General features: G+C 37.8%; 1 long non-coding RNA gene across 1 annotated transcript in view; it reads right to left on the bottom strand.

Annotated features, from left to right (window-relative positions):
• Positions 1 to 3,725: 3,725 nt before the first annotated feature.
• Positions 3,726 to 26,719, bottom strand: part of LOC141496362 (uncharacterized) — a 267,233-nt gene continuing 244,239 nt past the window's right edge. Inside the window, exon 3 of the long non-coding RNA XR_012471040.1 lies at positions 3,726 to 3,935. This is a non-coding gene — a long non-coding RNA (uncharacterized LOC141496362). The remainder of the gene's footprint in view (positions 3,936 to 26,719) is intronic.

Genomic DNA, 26,719 nt, shown 5'->3' with positions numbered 1-26,719 from the left:
CCTGAATACTCTTGGCTCCTGCCAGATGGTTCTCATCTTCTGTGTGACTCTGGGCAAGTCATCTCACCACCATAGTTTCAGTTTTCTTATCTTTAAAATCAGTGAGTTGGGCTTGATGACTTCTAAGGTCATCAGCTAGCTCTAAATCTCTGATCCTATGATTTCAGGTGTAAAATTCATGGAGGAAAAGGAATGCACAATCTTCAATTCCAGTTATAAAATCTAATAGGATCAACACTCTGAGCAAACCTGAAGGCTTCCCCATTAACTTGATTTTTTCTCTTGAAGTCTTTATCTTTAATTGATGCATGGTAGACATAGTTTTCAAATTGTCCAGGTCCCCCCACCCCCTACCCCGGAACACCAGTAGTTGTGAGAGACAACCCATAGACTTTAACCAATGAAGCTGAAACCTTACAGCATCCTCTGTTAAGCCAACTATAATAATCAAATTCTCTTATGTTAGACATCCTTTGGGGAAAGAAATCAGAGTTCAGGAAGTAGAATTGCACTTACTTCCTCTAAGTCGAAGAATAAACTGCCTCAAGTTTTATAGTTTAAAATTAGCACTCATACTCTGTTTTCTGGTTAGCTCTCCTCTCCTGTTCTGTCTCTGCCCCTGTATTTCTCTGTCTCTGTCTCTCTCATCTATCTATCTATCTATCTATCTATCTATCTATCTATCTATCTATCTATCTCTGTCTCTTTCTCTATCTCCTTTTTATTTCCAAAACCAGGTTACTCATGAGTAAGCTTTTCTCCTCATCTTTTGGGTAAAAAAGAGACTTTTTATTAAGACATTTAATACACTTCTGATTCTGGAGGGAGTCACCTGTGTGGTCTCACCTTTATTCTACCTTTTATTGATTTAACTATTGCAGAGACAATAGATTTTCCCAGCAGAAATGTGGGAGTTTATTGTGGTTACAGATGGCAGCTAGATGGCTCAGTGGATAGAGCACTAGGGTTGGAATCAGGATAATTCATCTTTGTGGGTTCAAAGGTGACCTAGACACCTAATAGTTCTGTGACCCTGGGCAAGTCATTTAATCCTGCTTGCCTCATTCCTCATCTGTAAAATGAACTACAGAAGGAAATGGCAAACTCCACATGAGTTCACAAAGAGTCAGAAATGCCTAAACAACAACAGGTACCTAGAATAAGAGGCATTATGTGGTGATCCTAGAAGGTGAGCTGAATTCTGGGGGAGTACAATTTTGTAGTGAGAATAATGAGAAACCAGTTTTATAAGTGAACCCTGATCCAAATGTCTGGAGTTGGGAACTTATTAAGTGAATTGGCTTTAGAATCATAGGAAAGTCTGACTTCTTAAGTCATCAATAATCTGGATAGAAATACTAGAATCACCCAGCATATTCTTAGAGAAACAAAGTAATCCCCTTTGTCCCTGGAATCTGCTTTTTTCCCCTCAAAAAAAGGTATCTGTGAACCTAGGGAATAAGAAACTGGAACTCTTCTGTGTGGTATAAGGCAGAGGTGGTTGAGACCCTGAGGTTTATCCCAGAGGCAATGGGGATCCAGCAACAATTTTCAGCAGGAGGCACAGTTGGCCCTTAATATTATTTTGGGAGCTCATTTTAAACTAATTTATTTTATGGAACATTAGAGCTGAAATTGACCAACCACTTAATTTTATTTGGAGAACAATGAAATTTAGAAAGATAAGTGATTTTGGGTAAAGGGTCAAAGTACCCTTGTTAAACTCCCAAGCCCGAGTTCAAATCTTAACCCTGCCACTCAAGCTTACCTGAGAAATTCCGGAGGTCCTGTAACCTTCCTAGGTCTTGCTTTTCTCATTTGTAAAATTAGATTAAGCCAAATAACCTATAAGGTGTCCTTTAAATGTAGACTGAAGGTCCTATACTTAACATCATACAACTGGCAAATGGAAAGCCAACATCTCAAAGTCTAGTTATTTGACCTTAAATCTTTTTTAAAAATTTTTTATTCATTTAAGGCAATGGGGTTAAGTGGCTTGCCCAAGGTCACACAGTTAGGTCATTATTAAGTGTCTGAGGCCAGGTGTGAACTCAGGTCCTCCTGACTCCAGGGCCGGTGCTCTATCCACTGCACCACCTGGCTGCCCCTGGACCTTAGATCTAATGCTCTTTTGTCCAACTAAATGTCAATCAAGGAACTGATTGAGTGCAGAAAACCATACCGAGTCCTCAAGATCCAAGTGTTGTTTTTGGTGTTTTTCCATCATTTTTCAGTCTTGTCTGATTCAACTCTTTGTGACCCAATTTCATTTTTTTAAAATCTTTAACAGAGATAGTGAAGAGCTTTGCCATTTTCTTCTCTAGCTGACTTTACAGATGAGTAAACTGACGTAAACAGAGTTTAGTAACTTATCCATCTAGGGCCTGAGACCAGGTTTGAAGTCCAGTCTACCTGACTTTAGGCCAGCATTCTGTCCATTCAGTGGATATGCTGAACCACCCAAGCTTCCTTGGAAATACATTAGCCCCTGTCCTCATGGGTTACATTTTATGGAAGGGGACAAGGGGAAGAGGGGAGTATATATGTGTATACAAATATATGTGCACCTATGTTTTTATATGTACATATGTATTCATATATGTGTATGTGCATACATATAGATTCTGAAGTTGTTAACATTTAGTTTATTACTCACATGTTATGGATATGGGCACAATTGAAATACACTGAGCCTTAGACTCATTATCCATGATTACATAACAAATCTGTATATACTTCCCAAGGTCTCCTGACTCCAAGTACAGAGCTCTATTCCAAGCTACCTCTTCTAAGCTGAATAAATTATCTTGCAAGGCTATAAAACCACAGCGTGTAGGGTAGGGGGTAGATAGAGCAGTTATTTGAGAGAATTCTTTTTTAAGGCAGGATTCATTTCCAATTTCATTATGGTAATGTAATTTATTTTTTATTTTTCTCCTGCTTCTCTCTCTAGTCCCTTTGAAGACACTGGAGAAAGAAATAGAATCCTAGAGATAAAGATATAATGTTCATAAAGGTCATCCAGTTGTACCCTTTCATTCTATAGAAAAGGTGTAGGTTTTCCTAAAGTTAGTCAATTGGTTAACAAAGGAAGTAAGTATTAGTGGGGGATTTGAACTTGGGGCTTCTGATTATATAGCTAGCTTTTAGCACTTAAGGAAGTCTTCCTCTATGATACAAACATAAAGAGTTCTTAGGAATCAAAGGCTATGAGAATTGTTTGTGGCATGTGAGGAGGGGGTAAGGGCGCTTTCCTTCCTCTGTCTTTGTGGCCCCCAGTAACTCTGCTTTTCTTAATCTCCTCAAGTTTATTGTGTGATTATTATGTCTTCTTTAGATCCTGGAGTTCTGAAATCACCCATTAGAACCAAGCCAGGAATATAAGATCTTAAGAAAGGTTATGCATTTCCTATCCCTATATCTGATCTGGCCAAACCGGTGCTCTTCTCTCCGGGTTTATCTTATCTAGCCTGTAACAAAGCTCTGCTTTTGCAGAGAGCACAATAGCTTCAAGAGATTGACTTCTTTCCTTACCCTTTGGACAGTAGTAAGTAGCAGAGGGAGAAGAGTTTTCAAAGAGAGCCACATCTAAGACATTTTAACAAATGCTTTATTTTGGGCAGGACCAGGGACAGCTGCCAGTCTAAAGAGCAAAGCCATGGGGAAATGTGCAGGAGAAAAGCCATGGGGGGGGGGGGGGGGGGGGGGGGGGGTGGGAAGCCTGTTAATCATTCCGATGGAAACATACATCTAACACCAGGCCCATGAGTTTAAGGGGTTACATCAAGAAAGGGGTCGCATTCTATGGGAGGAAGGGGAAGGGGGGGGGGGAATCGATCCTGCTCAGCTTCATGGCCAATGTGATGACATCCTAGATGAGGAGACCTACTTTCTTTTGCCTTGAGATTTGTCCAGGATGACTTCTTGTCTGGAAGCTGTGGAGCATAAAAACAGACATTTAATGAGAATCAAAATCATTCTGGAGTCAGACAATTAAAATGAAAATGAATCTTGCTTCCTGTGAAGCTAGGAACAGTCAAATGATTGAGATATAGCAAGTCAAATAGAGGGCGTTGGAAGGTTGGTCTGATGTTCTGATTTATTTTCTTTAGTAATCTAATTCAAGTAAATGAGACTTTATTAAGCACCTTCCATAGTACTTGTCAAAGACAAAAATGAGCTAATCTTACCCTCAGGAAGCTTACACACTACTGATACTATTTCCAAAAGTCAGATGATTGGTTCTCCCATGGGTCATCCAAGCAAGCAATTTAACAATAGCATTTGATGTCATCTATTCTCTGGTGGATTGGGCAGAGGTCAATGTGGCAGTTTCTCTTCTTTTCACTTATGTTACTTTGTGGAAGTTATTTAATCTTGGTTAAACTCTGGCTATCAGTTTGTTCATCATCAGAATGAGGGTATTGGACTTAAGCAACTTACTGCCCAGCTCCATGAATCCTCTTTTCTTCTTTCTTAATCTTTAAAAAGGTACTGATATCAATGTGTCCATATAGGGAACCAAAAGCAAAGAAGCTTAGTTGAAGGACTTAGAGCTAGGGAAAGAAAAGAGCACAGGAGAGCAGAACTAGAAATAAAAATTGTAAATTACTGAGAGGCATATTGTGTCTCAGTCCAAGGAAGCTTCCTACCAATTAGAAATTCTAAGAAAGAGAACAGACTTCCTTTAAGATTCTCTTCCAGTGAAGGCAGGATGACTCCTTGTTGGGGATGTTGGAGAGGAAATGCATATTTCAGGAATGGGTTGGGCTAGGTAACATCTATAAATCATTTCCATTTCTAATGGGCTATCATCCCCCTCCTTTATAGATGAAGAAACTAAGATGAAAATGAATTAAAATACTTTTCCAAATGATAAAATTAGGATTTGAAATTAAATCTACCTTCTTTTCATAATTATGTGACTGCCCAGGACCTTCTGGGAATTTCCATTTGTAAAACTTCAGAGAAAAAGAAGAGTAGGAAAATGTATCTTATCATCTAGAGGGCAGAATAAAGTATGAGTAGGCTGTGTGGGATGAAAACTGTACAAGTTAAATGCACCTGAATGATTTTAATATATATATATATATATATATATATATATATATATATATATATATATATATTTTTTTTTTTTTTTTTTTTTGCTAGGCAATGGGGTTAAGTGGCTTGCCCAAGGCCACATAGCTAGGTCATTATTAAGTGTCTGAGACCGGATTTGAATCCAGGTACTCCTGACTCCAGGGCTGGTGCTTTATCCACTGTGCCACCTAGCTGCCCACCTGTATGATTTTAAATGAACACTAACTGACTCATTGATCCCTTGTAAAGTTTGAGAAAATAGAATCTCAAGGGCATTGCTTTATATGTCCACCCTAAATCTCAAAAGTGGGGATGTATTCAATTCTACCTTCATCTATGAATCTGGGGGTGTATTTGTTTCTGCTTGATGAAAGTTTCTGCTATTTTCATACTAAAAAAATCCTCCAAGAAACAAATCCTCCAGGAAATATTAAAAGTTGTACAAAGTCCTGGTCTTGGAGTCATCAGACATGATTATAAATCCCAGTACTAACCTCTAGCAAATCCCTTAACCTTGCTGGGCTTTAGTTTCCCCAAAACAACAAATATTGCTTTAGCATCTGCTTCATTTGGAGCAATATGCTGGATTTGTGCATAAAACAACCATAAAAATGGAGAACAGTCCTTGCTCACAGAAAGTTTATAATTGTAGAAAATGAAAAATGTATTTAGTTATGTAAATGTCAAGAAATTTTGTGAAAGAAGGAACCACTATTAAAAGAGGGTAAGAAATATCTCAGACAGGATCATACTAGCAAATCCTCACTGGAACAACCAAATTCCTGTGCATGAAGCACTGGGGTGACAAAGGCGAAAAGAAAGAGTCCCTGTTTTTTACAAGTGAAATATAACACGTATTCACAAAATAAACTCAACCTTGTTGTACTTAGTGATGTTCTAGCTTTGCTTTTGATATTATTAGTTAGGACTTCCTAAGCATCAACCGCCTGAAAATAGTGCCAGATCTGCTATTCTGCAACTTGTGATCTTAAAGAATTGTCCAGGGAACTTAAGAGACTTGCCTAGGATCACACAGTAAATGTCAGGGAGGAGATCTGAACCTGCATCTTTCTGATTCCAAGATTATATCTCCATTTACTAGACCATGTACCCTCTCACAAAATATAATTCAAAGTTATAATTAAAACAATTATAATGAATACAATAAATAATTTATTGTCATAGTAAACCATAAAAACAATTCAAAGTAAGAGGAAATCATATCTTTGCTTTAGCAAAAGCACTTAGTACTTAATTGCCAAGCATGTAGATGCTTCATAAAGCTTGTTGGCTGATGGAAGAAGAAAACTCAAATTGTGGGGATCACATGAGCAGTGGCAATTTCAAAGACTGAATCCTGAAGGAGGTTATAGACTTTAAAAGGAGGAGATGAGGAATGAGTGCATTCCAGACACGGAAAGTGAACTAAGAGTTAGACGATGCAAGGATTGATTAGTTGACCACTTTGACCAGAAATGGGGAACATTTGAAAGGAAGTAATACCCAGGACAGTTATGAGTTCTTTGCATGCTAGACATAAGGTTTTGTATTTCATCTTAGAAATAATATTGATACCCTAAGGTTTGGTTTGGTATTGTTTCTCAGTATGGGGAATTTTTTATTTTGCCCAGTTTGACAATTGGGCAAAGGATGGATTGGAGAGGGAAGAGGTTAGGAGCCAGAAGACTAATTATGAAAATATTACAATAGTCTGGGCAAGGAATGATGAGAAACCAACTCTGGGTCGAAGCTGGGTGGGTGAAGAGAAGGGAATGGATACAAGGGATCTCATTGTCATAAGACCTCCAAACTGATAAAAATTAATGATTTGAATACATGATCTCTAAGTCCCCTCTCACTTTTGACATTCTTTGAGTCAAAGTCAATGAGAAACAATCTTTTAGAATTTGCTTTTGTCCTTCCTAGAATATAGAATGTTAAAGGAGGATGGACATGAAATCCAGTATCCCTCCTAGACAAGCAGAGCAGTTTGTAAAGTGGCAGATTGAATTTATTAGGTACTTAAAAGAGAAAAGCAAGCTGAATATAATAGATATTCAGAGTTTCAGGTACAATCCTCTTTCTATTCTATATATCTGGACATGCTTGTTTTATCTGGTGTTTATGTTCAGAATATAAACAAGTGAAAATTCTAAAAAGAAATTACATGCTTTTTAAAAGTACATACATTCATCCAAAGAGATATGTGTGTTACATATATGAATATATAGATGTGTATATACATCTATACACATGTGCATGTAGGTCTATTATGAATGTGTACATATATACAGAGACATATATATCTGTATCTTTGTACATATGAATACATGAAGGTTTCTGTCTCTGTCTCTCTCTTTCCCCTACCTCTTGACTGTGCATCTGCTGCTCTGACTAGTTTCAATTCCATGGAACAAGATGCACCTTTCAAGATAGGCTCACCACTTGTAAACTCAGCACACTGGCAAACCCTAGCCTCGACTGACATCACCTCCCTCAGTCTCCTCTCCCCTTTGACTGGAGGTCTGAGCATGGGGAACCAAAATTCTCCTAGTGGCTTCCTTTTTAGAGGGTAGAACCTGATCTCTCAGCTCACTGCCCTTTGCATCTGCTGCTCTGCCTTACTTCAACTCTGTGACTCTAGATTCTCTGTGGTAACCACCTTCCACATCTTGTCTGTCTCCTTTTGTGTGTTATCTCCTCATTTTGATTGTAAAATCCATGAGGGCAGGGACTATGTCTTTTTATTAATTGTATCCCCAATGTTCATTATAGTCCTTGTCATATAATAGATGCCATGATTATTTGTATATCCATACACCCACACATTAAGTTAGGGCATATCTGAGCAATTCTCATTCAACCAGGCAAAGAAACTTTGGGCTTTTCCATCCTCAAAACTGTCCCAGATACCTGCCAGACTAAGGCAACTCAGTCTAAGGGAGTCTGGCAATTTGATCCCTATATGTGTGGCGGCTCAGCAGGGAGGGGACCAACATTTGTGTATTTTTCAAGTGACGTCAGTATCCAGTCCAGCCCTAGTCTCACTTGCTCTAGAAGCAGGTCACTCTGTGATCATTTATTATCAGCCCTGTCCTTGAACAATTATTGACTTTGAGTTAGAGCTCCCTGCACAGCCTGGAAAATGGATGAGCACCTTCTCAGCCTCTGTCCCAAGTCTGTTTCCAGGCAGATTTATGTCCCAGAAGAAATTCTATTCACTTTTGCTTACAGTCTTTTAACATTGTGACCCAACTTGATGTCACCTACTTCTCCCTCCTTCCTTCTTCTCTCCCTCCACCCTTAATGACAAACCACACCCCACCACTTTCTCATTTCCATAATCAGTTGTCTCTGCCTTCCTGCCATTGAATTTATTCTAATATTTAATCAGCCAGCTTCCTCTTTTCTTTGGAATTTCAAACACAGGACTGTGTTTATACCTATGATTGCCCCGACTATATCAATTAGCCAATTAGGTTTTTTGATCATGGAGAGCAGGGCCCAAATCTTTTACCTCTTTGTAGCCACCAATTGTATGTACATAGCTATAGGTCTGTAGTGTCCACCATTAGAATATAAACTCCTAATATGGAAATGTATCCTCCCTGCCTGCATTTGTATAATCTATATCAGATTTCTTGCTTTCTCAATGAGGAAGGAAGGGAGGGAATTTGGAGCTGAACATTTTTTAAAAAAGTGAATACTAAAAATTGTTTTTACATGTAATTGGGAAACAATAAAATATTAAGAAAAAAGAATGTGGGCTTCTTAAACAGGAGCAGGATGTTATGTTTGCCTCTGTGAGAACAAAATAAAACAAACAAACAAATAGCAAAAATTGGGTAGCTAGGTGGCATAGCGGAGTTCAGGCAAATAAAAAGCTAATTTAATTTAAAGAAGAGTCAAATCAGATTTTAGAACAAGTGTATATTATGAACTTACTACAAGTCAGGTATATTGTAAGGGACTAGGAAGAGGAAGAAAAAATTGGGGCATTTCTGGGCCTTGAGGCAGCTGTGCTCTTAGACAACAATACACATATATGTAACCAGTGGTGGAGGAGGGCAGTAGCAGCTGATAACCAACAGCAAAACAGATGGTTAAGAGCCCAAAGACTGGCATCCTAGGCACTCTAAAGAAGTGGAGGTAGATGTTTAAAAAGAGGTGCTCACAGATTCACTCAGGAATTAGGATTTCCATGACCTTTCGATGTGATGCTAGGTATTCCACATCATATTCTACCAGCCTCCAGCCTCCACATAGCCATCCAAGTTAACACCTTAAGAAACACAGAATTTACCTGCTCAGAAGTCTTCAGTGACCCCTTATTGTCTCTAGGAAGAATCTCATTTCCCTAATAAGGTTCAAAACTTATAGTAAGAGCTTAATAAATATTCATTGCCTGACAATAGATGTTCTCAAAATATTTATCCAATGAATGGATATAGTTATTCATACTTTGACTCCAGTTTGCCTTTCCAGTCTTTGTGAAACTTCCCACTAGCCCTCACTCTTCAGGCAAATTAGTTTAAAAACTCTTCATCAACCTCAACTTTCCATCTTCGGTCTTGGTCCCTTTGCATAGTCTGTCCTCCTGCACCTGAAATGTACTCTTCCTTCACCAAGGGGTGCCACTGAATGTGAAATCAGAACATTTGACTCCTTCATTTGCTACCTCTATTATCTTCAGTAAGCTACTTCATCTCTCTGAGCCTCAGGATGCCTTCTGTAAAGTGAGATGGAAAGTGATCACATGGCCACCTTTCCAGTTCTAAAATCTATGATAAATTTGACTTTCCCTCCATGTGCAAAGCAATGGAATTCCATAGTTAGAATTCACTCCCTCCTCATCTCTGCTCCTTAGAATCCTTACAACCTTCAAATCTCTACTATGTGTCTCTGTGTATTGGAGGGATAAATAGATATATTGGAGGCCCTTTCTCTCATATGGCTCTTAGGACAGGGTAAGAACACAATAATTAGAAGAAATGCTTCTTCCTCAAGTGGTTACTGGTAACACTGCATCACAGTCACCTGAACTTGGAACCCTCAAACTGAATGGGAATTCCACGGCTTTGATTAACTCTGACCTTCCATTTCTTTGCAGAAATCTCATAGCTTGTATTGAATTTGAGAATCCTTAGGTATTTCCTACTGGGTTAATTATGATATAGAATTGTAGCTAGTGTTAGCAACACTTGGGTGAAAGTAGTGTTTTGGGGGTTTTATGTTATAGCATCAGCCCAGTGTTGGGAAGCAGAGATGCCTTTACTGCATAGACCTTACAGAAACTGACCAATCATCTCCTTTGCTTTGTTAAAGAGTATAAGATAAATCATAGGGAGAAAGCCCAATTGAAGAAGCTAAAGAAAAATGAAGCAGAGGGTTTTTGTCTGATATAGGATTTTAAGGTTGTACTATAAGGTTACACATGGGTATAAATCATTATATAAACAGGACTGCTGACACCTAACACAACCTCACTGCCTAAATCATTACTTGTTGAAAGCCATTCTTTTCAAAGCCAAAACTGAGCAGTATAGTAGGGTTAGAGAACCAGAGTATCTGGGTTCAAAACTCAATTCTACTACATTACAACCTATATAACCATGGACAGAAAGGCAATATGGCCTAGTGGCTAGAGTCACGAAGACAGAATCAGGAAGACATAGGTTCAAATCCTGTCTCTGATCCTTATGTATGTGACCCTGAGCAAATCAGTTAACCTTTCTGAGTCTCAGTTTCTTTATGTGTAAAATGAAGGTAATGGACTAGAAAATCTCTGTAGTCCCTTCTAGCACTAAAACTCATCCCCCCACTCCTGCATATAATAATGACTTTTAGCATCAAATATTGGAATTGAAGCTTGCACCACTGAACTCCCATGATTCTTGGTGTGGCAATGGAATTGGGAGTTCTATCATTCAGTACCTGTGGAGGACAGATTTAGAAAGAAAATCTCAGGCCTGAGATCAAGCCCATGTAAATGCCCACCCTCGCCCATTCCTGATATGTATGATTTCAGGAGTAAAAATAACATGCAGTTTATATGGTAATATATTTTTTTTGTTAGAGCATTGGTCTTTAGGTCAAGATGACAAGTTCAAATCCTGCTAATAAGCTAGTCATGCAACCTGAACAAGGCACTTGATTTATCTCTCCCTCAGTTCCCTCATCTGTAAGATGAGGGCATTGGACTCTAAGGTCTCTTCCAGCTCTGTCAGAGATCCTATGAAATGTTGGAGTATGAGCTGTATAAGCACTTGTACTCCATGCTATCAGGGTGACCTATTCTCCAGTTAGAGTTTATATCAGGAGAGTGAGGGTTTGAATTTGAAAAAGCCCTTTGCTAACTAATTGGTTTAACAAGTGAAAAAAATGGAATCTAGATAGATAATGTAAATCTCCCCACTGTCAAAGACTAGGAAGAATCTAAGCTGGGATTTGAACTCAGGACTTTAGTTTACAAATCCTACCCTCTTTTCCTTACACCATGATGGTTCTGGAGTCATTTCTACCTCCAAGACTACCATTCAGGTGCATGCAAAGTGGTGGTAGTAAGAATAATTCATTGGAGGGTTGGGGATGTAGGCAAATGTATTTAACAGAAAGAAATTGATTAATTTCTGTTCACAACCAGTTTGCTTTAATTTTGTGAAGGCTCCATGATCAAATCAATGTGAGTATTCCCCCCAGTGATGCAGCTGGTGACCCATTCATACTTGCCCATCCTAGGCATCTCATTTTCATGTCCATAAGTTCACGATAGAGGATACAACCAATGTTCTAGGTATCTTCCTTAAATTCTCTTGACATCATAGAGATACTGGGCAGAGTATATCCCATGCACTCAGTATATGATCAGCCCATATTCTTTTTGAATCTACGTGTATTCAATGTTATTCTTTCTCCTCCTTTTCTTGGATAATTCCCCATTCATTATATATTACTCAACATCCATGATGTGTCTTCAAGTCCATTGCCCTTTGGAAGAATATTCCTTTGAGTTTTTTGAGAAATATAATGTTCTATGGCTCCCTGTCATGCAATAATAGTAGCTGCATTCATCAGTTATATTAGTGAGGATGAAATAGTCTTTGTTTCAATTGAGACATGCTATGAGGATGAAGAGGACTATGAGGTATGACATAGGAAATCATATGAAAAATTAAACACAAATGATCAAATGATTCAAAAATAACTAGTTCAATGGTAAAAAAAAATCAAGTCAGAGATTTGTTGTTTGAAAAGCAAGAATGGAGTTTTTGTCTTCAGCATTCATTAACCAGGACTGGGTAGAATGGATGCCCGTTTGACTTGGTAAGGCTGAATAGGATGTCAATTAGTGTCTTTGCTAATGAGTATTGGTCACCATCAGTTTTAAGATCATTAAGATGGTGATTATTTCACGAAAGTGGACTACCTATAATCTTTTTTTTAACCCATATAACAGTCATTGTTAATGAAATTCAGACTTGTGGCACTAACCTTTAGAAATCTCATCCTTAGCCAAATATGAACTTTTTAAAACAACTCATTTAAAACAACTCTTTGATTCTTTTTTTTTTTGCTTTGTAACATATAGTGCTGCAGACAGACACTGAGGCAGAAAGTCATTCTTTGTTTACAAGAAACAACCTGAGTCAGAGTACAAAGGCAGAAATCAATGGCTTTTGTTTGTTAGCATTTTCTAAAAAACACAATAAACCACTTTTTTGAAATCAAAATGCAAACTGATAACCAGTTGAAGATAAGGTCTATGTAAAAATGTCTATTTAAAAATCAATCTCAATCTCTCTCTCTCTCTCTCTCTCTCTCTCTCTCTCATTAGGTATCTTTTACAAAATAACAGGGAGAACAGCAAGTGTTGTAATCAGAAACCAAGTAGCCCAAGAATGAAAACAAGGATGAGGTAGCAAGTACTCTATTAGTCTGCCAACTCTAAATAACTCCTAAGTGGCAATCTAAGCTCACTAATTAATAACAGAGGCCTTCCCAGGATGAGGAGAAAGTGTTTGCTTCCAATTAGAATGCTCTATTTCCCATTTCATTATGCAAGTCTCCATGAGGAGGCCAGGAGCCATACTGTTAAATGTGTGGTTGGGGTGGGAAGGCAGTTCAGCATCATGAGCCCATGCCAAGGCTGGTGTTGGGGTTCATTAGGCAAATATTTTGGTTTCTGAGTTATCTACCAGTTTGACCATGGTTAGTTCCATCCTAGAAGAGATTAATAAACCATCGAGGTGAGGATGAGAAATCCAATGCTTGGCATAGTCTTTGAAATACCCTGACCAAGGTAGCAGCTACTTAGCCTATGGTACACTTAGGAGACCTTACAGGATATGGCACATATCCCTACCATGACTTATTGGTTATCTGAAAGGACAAACCTGTATAATACAGGTTTCTCCTTTCAGATAAGTTGCATGACTACTTACTGCCCTTCATCCTAGAGTTAAGTTGCATATTCTCAGTTCTGGTTTTAGTCTCCAAAGGAAGGGCAGTCTACCCTCTCTCCAGATTTCATGAAGTAGCTGCCTAAACTTCCAACCTAGGGACCAACTTACAGAGAGTGGGTTTTATTTGTCCCTGAATCTTCCATTGATATTACCTTTTGCTGGTATTCAACTGAAATGAAAAAAAGGATTGCTTCCTATTTACTTGCTTCTTACTCGGGAGAAACAAATTTTGAGAAGAAAGTAACTCTGCAATCTGAAACATTGCTTTCCCTGTCTAGTTTCTTCAGTCCGCCACACCATTTCCAGAGATGTTAAAAGGCAGGCGGATCAAGCGGCTCTGTCATTTACTTTCTTTGACAGCCGCGGTTTCCGATGGCTTGGAAGGTGACCTTCTTCAAATATTTCCTTTGGCACTAAGTTATTGCACTCCTGTTAAAGTGGAGCCGGGGAATCAGTCTCAGACTCAGCTACCTTTTATAATTAATGGTTCCCAGAGAGTGCTGAGTGCATTATTTAATTAATGGTACTTATGTCTGGAGTGTGTGGGACTCTGGAGCTAGATACAATGAATATTTGCTGAAGGATTATATGCAAATACTCCAGAACAGTTACAGTGTGAGATGCCTCTGGTTCAGCATTTTAGGGGGTCTAATGAGCTCTACACACTTTTCCTTTTTTGTTTTCCCACACATAGCTTTTTCGAAGGTATTGGAGGGTGTAGACCTGTTCCTTGAATGGAGAAAAAGTCCATTAATTCTCACCCAAAGTGGATATGTGTTCACTTCCAGGTTAGACAAATAACTAAGTCTTGGCAATAGGAGCTTTGTTATAGGACAGTGAAAATTATATGGTGCTTTTAGCTTTACACTTTCAGTAGAATAGAAGCAAACGTACTCAGTATCTAATTAGCAATAATAATTAAGTAAAATAGTAGCTGCCATTTGGTATTTTCCATGATCAATCCACAAGCATTTCTATTCTACTGTCTTCATGATGAGTAGCTAGGTGATAGAGGATTGAGTGCTGGCACTGTATTCAGGAAGAGCTGAGTTTAGACACCAGGTATGTGACCCCGACAAGGTCATTGAACCCTGTTTACCTCAATTTCCTCATTTGCAAAATGAACTAGAGATAAAATGGGAAACCACTCCAGTATCTCTTCTAGAAATCACTGCACAACAATGATACGATTACATTTTAGCACACTTAGTTAGGTGGCACAGTGAATAGAGCTCAAGCCTGGATTTAGGAGGACTCTTCATGAGTTCAAATCTGACTTCAGATACTTATTAACTATGTAACCCTGGGAAGGGCACTTAACCATGTTTGCCCCCATTTCCTTATCTATAAAATGAGCTGGAGAATAAAACGGCAGTCCACTCCAGTATCTCTACCAAGAAAAATCATAAATGGGGTCATGAAGTCAGGACATGACTGAATCAACTGAAGAACACCACCAGCTTGGGAGGCAAATAGGTGGTATAGTGACTTAAGTGCCAGATCTGGAGTTAGGAAGCCCCATCTTTCCAAGTTTAAAATTGACCTGAGGCTTACTAAGCTGTTTAACCTGTTTGCCTAAGTTTCCTCATCTGGAAAATGAATTGAAGAAGCAAAGGAGAAACTACTCCAGTTTATTTGCCAAGACAACTCCAAATGGGGTCATAAAGAGTCAGACTTGACTAAACAGCTTCATGATACAATGAGCCTCAATAGTGACTTCAGGTAATCTGGGGATTTCTTGCCATAGGAACTGGTATCCTGTGATCTCTCTTTCTCTGCCCCTCTCCCCATTTCCACTAAAGTAGTTAAATTTGTCATTTTAAGAAATTGATCTAAGTACTGTTTTGTGCTATTTGCTTCATGTAAGTCTTGTGAAGCTTGCTCCAGGTGCCAAAATAGCTAGTTACAGTTGTGGACAAAATTGTGGTCTGAAAGCATTCTAAATACGAATAATTAAAAGCCTGTTATCTAAAACAGTGCTTTTCAACCAAACCCCATTCTGTATTCTTAAAAACTGACAAGGAATAGACAACCTTAATCTATCATGCTAATCCAATTGTCCAAGAGGAGGTTGGCTTGAATGGCCAACAAATGACAATTGGAACTACCTGGGGAAATAGAAAGAGGACTACTGGCACTAGGGAAATCAAACAATGAGTCAGCTAGTATTGATGAAGCACCTACTATGCAGCAAACCCTGGAGATACAAACCAAGGAACTCAATCCTTAGAAAAGAAATGGTATAAGATGGTGTTAAAAGTATCTGAAAATATGATATACTGCTACATACATTTTTAGAGGAATCCTGTTTCCATAGAGGTGGTTGCATCTGCAGTGATTTAGATATGCATATGTCTCTCTTAGTAATGGGAGTAATAACAGTCATAATAGTTTGTATTCATATAATATTTTGAAATATGTAAAATGCTTTAAAATGCCACTTTATCTTCACAATAATTCTGGGATGTAGGCACTATTATTGTCTCCATTTTGGTTGGTTGGTTGGTTCTTGTCCTTTGTAACTGAAGAAGACCAAAATGATATCACTATGTTAGAGATAAATTACAGGGTGTTCGACTGTGGTTGATTAGAATAATACAGTCTCAAAATGCTCTACCCCAGGTCAGGCACAAATAGTTCAAGTGAACACCTGTGGTGATTATTCTAAACTGACATATCTCACGTTTCCTTTGAGCTGTTTCTATTCTGCCTCACTGATGAGGGCACATCATGCTGGGCAGTCCTATGCTGGGGTTTCCCATGCTGGGAAAGTTCTTCAATGAGATCTTCAAGGGTGTCTTGGTATGGCTTCTTCTGACCCCCTTGTGAGTGCTTGCCCTATGTGAGTTCTCCATAAAATAGTCTTTTTAGCAAATGTACATCTGGCATTCTAACAATGTTCCCAGTTGGGTTGGCTAAACTTGGCAGTTTAACTTGAGAAATGACCTCAGTGTCTGGTACCTTGACCTAAGACAATTTAAATGGAAGGGATTCAGTTTCTTGACATGGTGCAGGTAGACTGTCTGGGTTTCACCAACTTATAGCAATGAGGTCAGCATAGCAGCTCTGTAAGACCTTCAGTTTGGTGGTCAGTCTAATATCTTTTCTCTCACATACTTTCTTTCTGAGCCTCCCAAATACTGAGACAGAAAGATGGTAAATGGCTTGCCCAGGGTAACAGTGCTGGTAAGGGTCTGAGGCTAGATTTTTGGGAAAAGACCAGTTGACAGTCCAAGACAGTGGAATTTGAATGTGGAAATCCTTTCCATGTAAATTGATCAGCTACTCATTTGGGACAGCTAGATGGCATAATGGACAAAGGGTCAAGCCTGGAATCAAGAAGACTCATCTTTCTGAGATCAAATCTGGCTCCAGGCATTAATTATCAGTACCTGGGGATTGCTACCATGGAAACATCAGGAAGACAGCCTCCAGTGTATTCTTTGGGTAGAATATGGATAGGAGGGGCAGGCATAGAAGGATTTTGACCTGGATCCATGGAGGACATTCTTGAATTGATGAGATGACAGATTCATTCTACTATCTCAGTATCTGAGTCTGTATAAACCTTATATCTGTTAGTTGGACAACATATTTATTAAATGCTAATTATGTGCTCTGTGCTTAGTTCTAGAGACACAAAAAATGGCAATAACAAAGGGCCCTGTTCTCAAGGAATTTCATTAAAGCTATAAATAGACTAGATCAAAAAATCATCTTAAAGGGGAAGATGGCATCAGCTAGGGAACCTAGAAAAGTTTTCTGAAGAAAGTGAGTTTCTTCCTCCTAGGAGAGAAAGAACATCAATGATGGGTGCTATAGGTATGGATGGGTGGCTGCCTGTACATGATGGTAGAAGAGACAATCCTTCATCTATTGGGGGGGCGGTCCTATAATTTCATTGGTATAGAGAATTCCAAGTAACAAAATACCTGGAAATCCCTGCCTGAGTTGATGTTCAATAGGGATGCTTGTCTAGAGGAGAGATGATTATTCTCTAAGCCAGGTAAACCATCTGACATGAGATTATCAATTCCCAACCTTATCTCTGACTTAGCATATAAGTATTTAAACCAAAAAAGAAAGACAAGGAAATGACCTTCTCTCCTACACATTCCCTCTCTCCCCATTATATCAGATCTATGTGTGCACACTTATGTATATGTGTGTATATATTTATATAATTATATTCACACATATGTGTATGTATTTATATAATTATATTCACACATGTATGTGTGTATCAGTCTCTCTACATATAAGATTGTCTATATATTTTCATCAGTAAAACTCTGCAGCTTTGATATTAATTTAAACCTTTAAAAAACTCATTGACTTCCTTCAGGAAAGAAATAATTAACCAGAAATATCATAGCAGAGTAGTTTTCAGAAGGGGAAAGGCAAAAACATCTTATTGTCAATCATCAAGCTTATGCTATCTTGGTGGGGTCCAAAGAAATACCTGTGACCACCTGGATACCTTGGTCTTCATGGCTGTGTAGACAAAGGAGCCTATGAGCACCCTAGAGATGATAAGAATTGGCTGACTGCCCACTTGACAAATTCCTCTTTCAGATCTGCTGAAGGAGAATCCAATTCATTGATGGTACCTTTAACAAGTGTATCCTGCTCTCTCAAGTGATGTTAGTGTTCTTAAGAAGCTTTTTATTATGTGCTGGGGTTATTTTATTCTACTCAAGAAAAAACATCACTACGGTAATAATGGAAGCCAATGAGAAAATAATGTTAATACCTAACATTGGGATAACACTTTTGACTCTTCACAGTATTTTTTCTGCATTTCTTATCTCACCTGGCCCTTATCACATCCCTGGGAGGTAGATGAACCAAGTATTTTAGCCTCCCTATTACAGAGGAGAGGAAATAGAGGCCCAAAGATTTTTAGTGTTGATAACTCATTGGTGTTCACAAACTCAACAGTAGCGCATTTATCAAGATACTCTTTTGGGCCCCAGAGACACAACAGCAACAAAAACAAAACAGTGACTACTTTCAAGAAGCTTGTATTCTATCAGGGAAACCAATAAAACAGATAGGTAAGCAGAAACTACAGGGAGAATTTTAGTGAAATGGAGATGATAGAAAAGCACTCTAATTTATTCAAAGTAATGGGGAGGGGACATAGGTATAGGTAATATAGAAGTCATTCATATTAGGCTTTGGAATATGTTTATGGTCCTTTCACTGGGTTATAGGTCTGGCTAATGTTCTATGAAGTAATTTCCAAGAAAAGTGCTGGGAAGCAAATGTCTCATTTTACCCTGGGGCCTGATTTTAAAATACTAAAATGTTTACCACATTCATTCTTTCTTTTAAAAGGCATATTCTAGCAATTGGTACTTTATACACAAGAGCAGATGGTAGCTACAGTGGAAACATCTTTGTCTGCAATTTTGATTTGGTCTTATAATTCCATTGATTCTGAACTGTTTTTCTATGGGATTGAGATATGAATGCCCTGGCTTTTCAAAGTTATTTTCAGGTCAGCAGTTCCTCTCATGTTGACTTGGTTTCCCTATTGTCTCTGACTAGAAGTGGGACAAAGTATGCCTTTTCAATCTTCCCCCATTTCTCTATTCTTTAGCTTTTTTTACATTTGCCTTCTATTCTTGAGAGGCTATTTTCATAAAGAAAATTTCAAAAAATCTTGAGAATGTTCTGAGTCAAAGATTCTAGGCAGCCCAAGGATATGATCCACCCATCTAGAACTATAATTTCTTCCTCACTCCAGTACAGCACCAGGAAAATGCCTATATCTCTCACTTTGGGAGGGACACCTCATTCTTACAACCATATAGCTATTGCAGGAGCAGGGGGATGTCATATAAAACCTGCAAAATCACAAACTCAACTTTAAGTCTGGTGAGACTCAAAATTCAATAAATCTAGGAGCTTTTTAGGGATGAATTAATTAAATTTCTGACCAAATAGAGCAGACTATTATTTATGTTGATAATTTTTTATGGCCAGTAAATGATGTTATAATTATCCAAATGGCAGAAAAAAGCTCCCCTGCTCTGTTGCAATGAGGCTCCATAGGTTTTCTCCTTTGTCCTCTTCCACTCATTACTATGACCTGCAATGTGGAAGAAACACCAACAGTGAAAGTGTGCCCTCTTTCCTTTTATCTAGCATTTCTCAAATCCACTGATCAGATCTGTTGCTTTCCCACCCTTACAACACAGCCAGGAAGATAGGCTAGCTGAGCCAAAAAAGGGGATACTTAAAAAACATATTTAATTGAAATTTTATTTTTACATTGCCTAATGTGATTACACTTTTGACTCTCCAAAATACTTTTTTTTGGATCCCTTATGTCACCTGCCTCTTATCACATCCTGTATCCCTTACTCTCCCTGGGAGTCATAAAAAAAATTTAAGAAAAAAATAGGAAGAAGATAAAAATCAATCAGCAAAACCAACCGATAATGTGATTCAGTTAACAAGAAATTGCAACTATGAAGTACAGTGAATAGATATGAGGATTTAGAGTTAGGAAAACTCATCTACTTGAGTTCAAATCTGGCCTCCAGCAATTTCCAACTGTGTGACCCTGGGTAAATCACTTAACCCTGTTTGTTTCAATTTCTTTATCTGTAAAATGAGCTGGAGAAAAAGGTATCAAACCACATTAGTATGCTTGACAGGAAAACCACAAATAGAGTCAAGAAGAGTCAGATATATGGGGAAATGACTAAGCAACAACTGCTAACAAGATTAATCCATTTTCTAATACCATATAAATAACCCAGTCACTACATGCTAGGTGTTAGTGAAAGTCTTAACCACAGGGTCAAGTGAGGTTGGCTGGTGCAGGTGAATAATTGAGATAGTGGAAGCATTTTATTATCTACTCAACTCCAATAATTCAAAATTAAATTTAATTCATTTTCTAAACTTTACTTTAATATTTCTTTTATTTACTTCATCTATGTAAACTGATAAAATTTAAATAACCTATTGAAATAAGACTAAGAATTCATAATAAAACTCATAGAAATGGAAGGTATCTGTAAAGGAAGGAACTCAGAGGGCAAGGGATATAACTTGGAAGAGTTTTACCTTTATCAATAATTGCCTCTAATACAACTTTATGACTTTGGGTGAGTCACTTAACCCTGGGAAAGTTGTTTAACATCCCTGAATCTGTTTCTTCATCTGGGAAAAAGGAATAATCTAGCTCACAGAGTTTGTTGTGAGGACCAAATTAAATATCATAAAGCACAATGAAAATGTTTGTCTTTGAAAAGGAAGTAGGGAGGTCATGAAGCTAAAACAAAGGGTAGCTAGTAGAGAAATCCATTATCTAAGTAAGAACTTTGCCCATTTGTCTCAGTGATTTCATATTATCTTCTTGTTACTGTTTAGTCATTTTTAGTTTGTCCAGCTCTTTGTGACCTCATTTGATGTTTTTCCTGGCAAAATATTGGAGTGGTTTGGTATTTCCTTCTCTAGTTCATTTTACAGGAAAATGTAAGGAAATAAAGGCAGACAGCGGCAGCTAGGTAGCACAGTGAATAGAGCACGGGCCCTGGAGTCAGGAGGACTGAGTTCCAATCTGGCCTCAGACACTTAATAATTACCTAGCTGTGTGACTTTCGGCAAGTCACTTAACCCCATTACCTGGTAAAAAAAAAAAACCTAAAAGAAAAAAGGAAACAAAGGCAGACAGGATGCATTTGCCTTGCCCAGGATGACATGGTTTATAAGAGTTTGATGCCAGATTGGAACCCAGGTCTTCCTGACTTCAGGTCAGGGAAGTGTTCTATCCACTATGATACTTAGATACCCAGAAACTTCCTTATATGTCCCTACGGTAGGCTCATGTCATCTTAGGCTATATTTTCTGATCCATTGGCCGTAATCTGAATAGTTCTTCTTCCTCTATTCCACTCTAGCTCCAGGCAAAAAATAAACTCAATTCTGTCCAAAATCTACCTTTGTCTTTAAACCACTTCACACTTCCCTGAAGTTCCATGTGTTTTGGGCCTATAGAAAACTGATTACTCTCTTGTAAAATTCCATCCTGAAGGGGATTTTAGAAGAGAGACCTTTCTGGAGATTGAGACCTTGAAACAGAAAGGAATTCTTTCTGTACCAATATTTCATGATGTGTGTCATTGAAAACTAAGCAAATCAGTACTATCATGGAATATCATGTCAACCAATTGCTCAATGACGTCACTCATCATTCCTGTAGTTTCCCTGGTGTCTTCTCCTTTTGGAATGTAAGTTCTTGAGATCAGAGATTGCATCTGTTTTTATGTTTATATCCCTAGTACTTAGCACATAGAAAATAAATTAATAAATGCTTTTAAAAATTCATTCAACCATTTATTCATTAATTCACTATTCTAAAAGTTTCCCCTAATCATACATTTTTTAATTGTATTAATCATTCTTAAATTAAATCTTAATAACAATGATTTCTTTTCGTGTGTATGTGTGTGTGTGTGTATGTGTGTGTATATATATATATGTATGTATATGGCTATTAGCTCCTACAGATTAAAAACAGCATCTTATTCCTCTTTTTATCTACTTTTTAATTAACTCAGTGCTAAGAACACAATACACACTAAGCAAAATTAATTGAATTGCAAAATCAAAAGCCCACACATACAGTTATTATCAGAGCATACAACTTTTTATTGGTCAGATAAGATGAAAATACCTGAGAACTTTTAACTTAACTGCTGATGCAAAATTTATATTTTTTTTCTAAAAAACTACCACTGCAATCTTTAAGGCCACTTTACTGGCCATTAATGAGAGAGCTTTTCTTTTCCATTTTCATAACCAACAGTACACTGATAATCCCACTTTATTTGGACCAGTGGGGGGAAAATCATCTTCAAGTGGGTAACTTAATTCTAAGAGGAGGATCCCAGATTTTAAAAGGTTGATTGGAAGCAGTCTTCAAAATAATTATAATGTGGATTGTATCTGTGATTTCTTTGATATATAGAACTCTCTCTACAAGGTAGGCTCACATATTCTCTGCAAAAGAGAGTTTCTTTGAGCACTGAAGGATTAAGTAATATATCCAAGGTTCTCTAAGAAGTTTTATATTAGATGGGACTTGAACCCATGTCTTCCTGACTTCCAATTTTCTTATCACTATACAACACGGCTTCTTTACTAAACTATACTATACTATGCTATGCTATGCTATGCCATGCCATACCCATACCATACTATACTATATTGTACTGTACTATTCTGTATTATACTGTATCATATGCCATACAACACACCACACCACACTACACCATACCATACCATACCATATACCATGGTATGCCATAGCATGCCATACTGTACTAAAATATAACATATTAAACATTTTAAAAGATTACATGATAGGACATGATAACATATGATGTAATATAAAATATGATATAATATATAATAATGAAAACTTGTTGAATTAAGTATCTCATTAAATCTGAAGTGTTCTTCACATATTAGGTATTTTAAATATTTTTGTTTCATTGAATTGTTTTGGGGGTTTTAACAAGGCAAATGGGTTAAATGACTTACCCAAGATCACACAGCTAGGTAATTATTAAGTGTTTGGGGCCAGATTTGAACTCAGGCTCTCCTGATGCCAAGGCTGGTTCTCTATCCACTGCACCACCTAGCTGTCCCCTTGTTCAATTGAATTGAATTAAGTTGAACTGAGGGAAGAAATAGACATAATTTGCTTCTTTGAAATTTCATAATTAAATTTCATAAATCTCTTTGAATGATTCCATTGTAAACAGGTTGATTTCTGAGATCAGAATTTCCTTCTAAGCTCTCTGGCACTGATCAAAGGATGGGCTAAGTAACGTAATCCATCTTTTTTCCCCCTGCCATCTCCAACTTATATGATTATGATATAAGTATGGTCCAGTTGCAGAAAATATAGTTATTTTTCAAAAATGCTAGTGTCATCACATAATTTTGCTTGCCAGAGCCTCTGTAACGACTAATAATACCATTTTGGGCTGACTCAGTTGCTTTGGAATTGCCCAGATCTATTATGAGTAAATGAGAGGCAACCAATTATATGTAAAAACTGAGAGCGCAGAGGAAGGTGTGATGAATTACGAACAAGCATTGCTGACACAGGAAGTGTGGAAATGTTCCTGGCTCCTACCTTCCACCTGAGTTAGGGGATATGACTATCACATTTACCAAGCAACATTTCCCCCCAAACTGAGCTGAGCTTGGGAGGGAGTAGTGGAAGAAGAATGTAGGATAAATGGTTTTGATATAGAAATCTTCCTTCAAAGATGGAACACATCTTTTCTTTTAAAAGAATGGATAAAGAACGGAATGCAGGTGTGCCCATGAGGAATGTGGATGAGATGATCTCAAAGGTCCTCTCTGATACCCATCACTATGATCCTAAGTACTCATAAAGAAAAAAAGAATATTTTATTGAACTTGAGAAGTGAATTACTGTATTCCAGGGAAATGTAGAAATAGAAAAAGGAATAATAACCCCAAAACATGAAATGCCAATTAGAACATATAACAAGAAAATAAAATGAGGATGGATTTCTTTTTTAATATCATATTAATGGGGCTCCAGCATGCAGGGATCAAGTATATATATATATATTTGTGTGTGTGTGTGTGCATGTCCCTATAGAATATAAAGACCTTAAAAACAGTATTTATCTCATTTTTTCCTCCTCCCCAGAATGAAGTATTTATTTATGTTCCATTTTGGTGCCAGATAGGTCTTTAATGAATGCCTTTTAGCTGAAAAGCATTATATATGTACCTGCCCCCCAACAATGTGTGTATAGATGAATATAAATGTATATACACATATGTATGTGCATGGATAAATAGCTAGTCAGTTAGTAAGTTGACTTTATATATTAAAGGACTCACCTACAGTCACACTGGAAATCACTGCCTAAGAAGGTATTTGAACCCAATTCTCCTGACTCTCATTCTTGAACTTTTCCATTCCTCTTCCTCCTCCCCCTCCCCTCCTCTTCCTCCTCCTCCTTCTTCACATGTGTATAGGTGTATGTACATGTCTATAGGTATGTGTATGTGTATGTATATAAGTCATGTGTGATATATCCTATATGTATATCTCAAAAAGAATCCAGGAATGGGAATTAGGAGGCCTGAATTCTAGTCCATTCTTAACTTGATTTCCATTATGACTTTAGGTATTTCTCCTTTCCCTCTGTGGTAATTATCTGTAGCATTTTATGTTTTTATGAGGGCTTCTGAGCATTACATGCTTTTGTCTTGCTAGTGCCTCTCTAAATAAAAAAAAAACAAAAAACAAATATAGACCTTGCCACTTGAGTCAGGAGATTATTGCTAACTATCACCCCCCCCAACCAAACCAGCAAATTTCATCTGCTTCTGATAAAGGTTCTGAAGCACTATGAATTTAGGTCATACACATCACCTACTCCAGGTCTCTCATTCTACAGATGAGGAAACTGAGGGGAAAAGAAGGGAAAGAGTTACCCAATGTCAAACAGGTCACAAAGGACAGAACCAGCATTCAAACCCAGATTCTCTGACTTCTAGGAATGTTCCACTATGATGCAGTGAAGTGAAAAAGGTTAAGAAAATCTGAACTTGCCTTTGAAATACGAAATGAAATTTCAAAGGGGGGGGGGAGGAACCGAAAGATTACCGAGTAGACAAGGTTGAAGCTCACCTTTCATATTCACAAAGAAAATAGCAACAATAATGGGGTTTTTGTGAGTTAGTTACTGCATTTATTCTCTCTGAAGTCTTTATTAATCTCCCTAAGAACATATTCTTCCTCCATCCCCAAATTATCACATATATGCTCACTTGATACCACTGAGACTCAGTTACATCACTTGTAAGGTCCCTTCCAAGTATAAATCTATAATCCTATTACTATGGTTCATTTACTACAATGGTAAAAGGATTCTTCATATTACTAAAGGCAAGTCAGAAGGAGCTGTCCAGGAACTGATATTGGCCAAGCGTTCAGGTGGAGCATTCATCTATGCATATCCTATTTCTACACAAGGTCAGTAACAAATTGGGACTTCCATTTCTTTTCTTGTGACCATTGTACCTCTACCCTACTAAAAAGTTTCAGACGTTCTAGAAGTTTAGTATTTTTGGAGACTGTCCTTTTGACATTTTTAGTAGCCAAGCCTGTCCACCTGGTATGTTTTTGCATGATCTATATTTCACCAGTACTTGTGAGACTGACGTTTTCTCAGGGGAGATCATTTATCTTTGTGTCTGTCTATGGAGAATGGAAAAAAAACCCAGAAATCAGCCTGAGGGATGCTATTGCTGTCCAGGTTTATTGGGTGCATGAGGTTGATAGGTCTATGACTTCACCTGTATTTTTCATTAGTGGTACATATCTATACATCCATTCATCAAATGTTTATTATATGTCTGCCTTGTACAGCACATTGTGCTTAGTGCTTGGGGACATATAAGAGTAACAAGTAGAAATAGATGTCTTTCAGTTACAGCTTCCAGGGGGAAGCATGTTTGACTGTAATAGAGGAAAGGGCAGGACTCACAGAAAAATAATGAGCATGTGTGGGCAAGGCTGGGCATCTGGTCAACTTTTTAAGTGAAGAGTAACAAGACCAAATCTTCTATTTTTAAATTAAAAATGAAATTCAAACTGTAGTGAAACTACACTAATACCTTGGAGACACCCTGCATAAAATTCCCATTAGACCTCCCATTCTTTTGGAGAGCAGATAATCAGATCACTGATAAATTGCTAAACACAGACCCACACATTCTTCTGTTCTCAGAATGTTAGAGAGCATTATAGATGTATCTGGATATTGTTATTATAAAAAGGGAGCCAGGACAATTGAGCCATAAGAAAGGAAAAGCAGCTGTTCGCCATTGTCCTGAAGACTTTACCACAGCCTTTCTCCTATATAGTTCATTTTCTGCAGTCAATGAATGAAAGATTGCAGAAACTAGGCTTCCCTGGTGGCCCTTGACTGATGGTCAATCACATACTGCCTGTGCATATTTTACTATTCCTAGAAGAAGGAGTGCAAAAGACTTTATCACTATAGATCAGTGTGGTGCTTGGTGGTCTAGGGTGGCTTTCTCTGTATGGACTGATAGATAGAAAGAGAGATATAGATAGACAGATAGACATA

This window comes from Macrotis lagotis, chromosome 8, assembly GCF_037893015.1.
Source record: "Macrotis lagotis isolate mMagLag1 chromosome 8, bilby.v1.9.chrom.fasta, whole genome shotgun sequence".
Classification (NCBI taxonomy): domain Eukaryota; kingdom Metazoa; phylum Chordata; class Mammalia; order Peramelemorphia; family Peramelidae; genus Macrotis; species Macrotis lagotis.
This window is presented reverse-complemented; position numbering and strand designations above follow the sequence as displayed.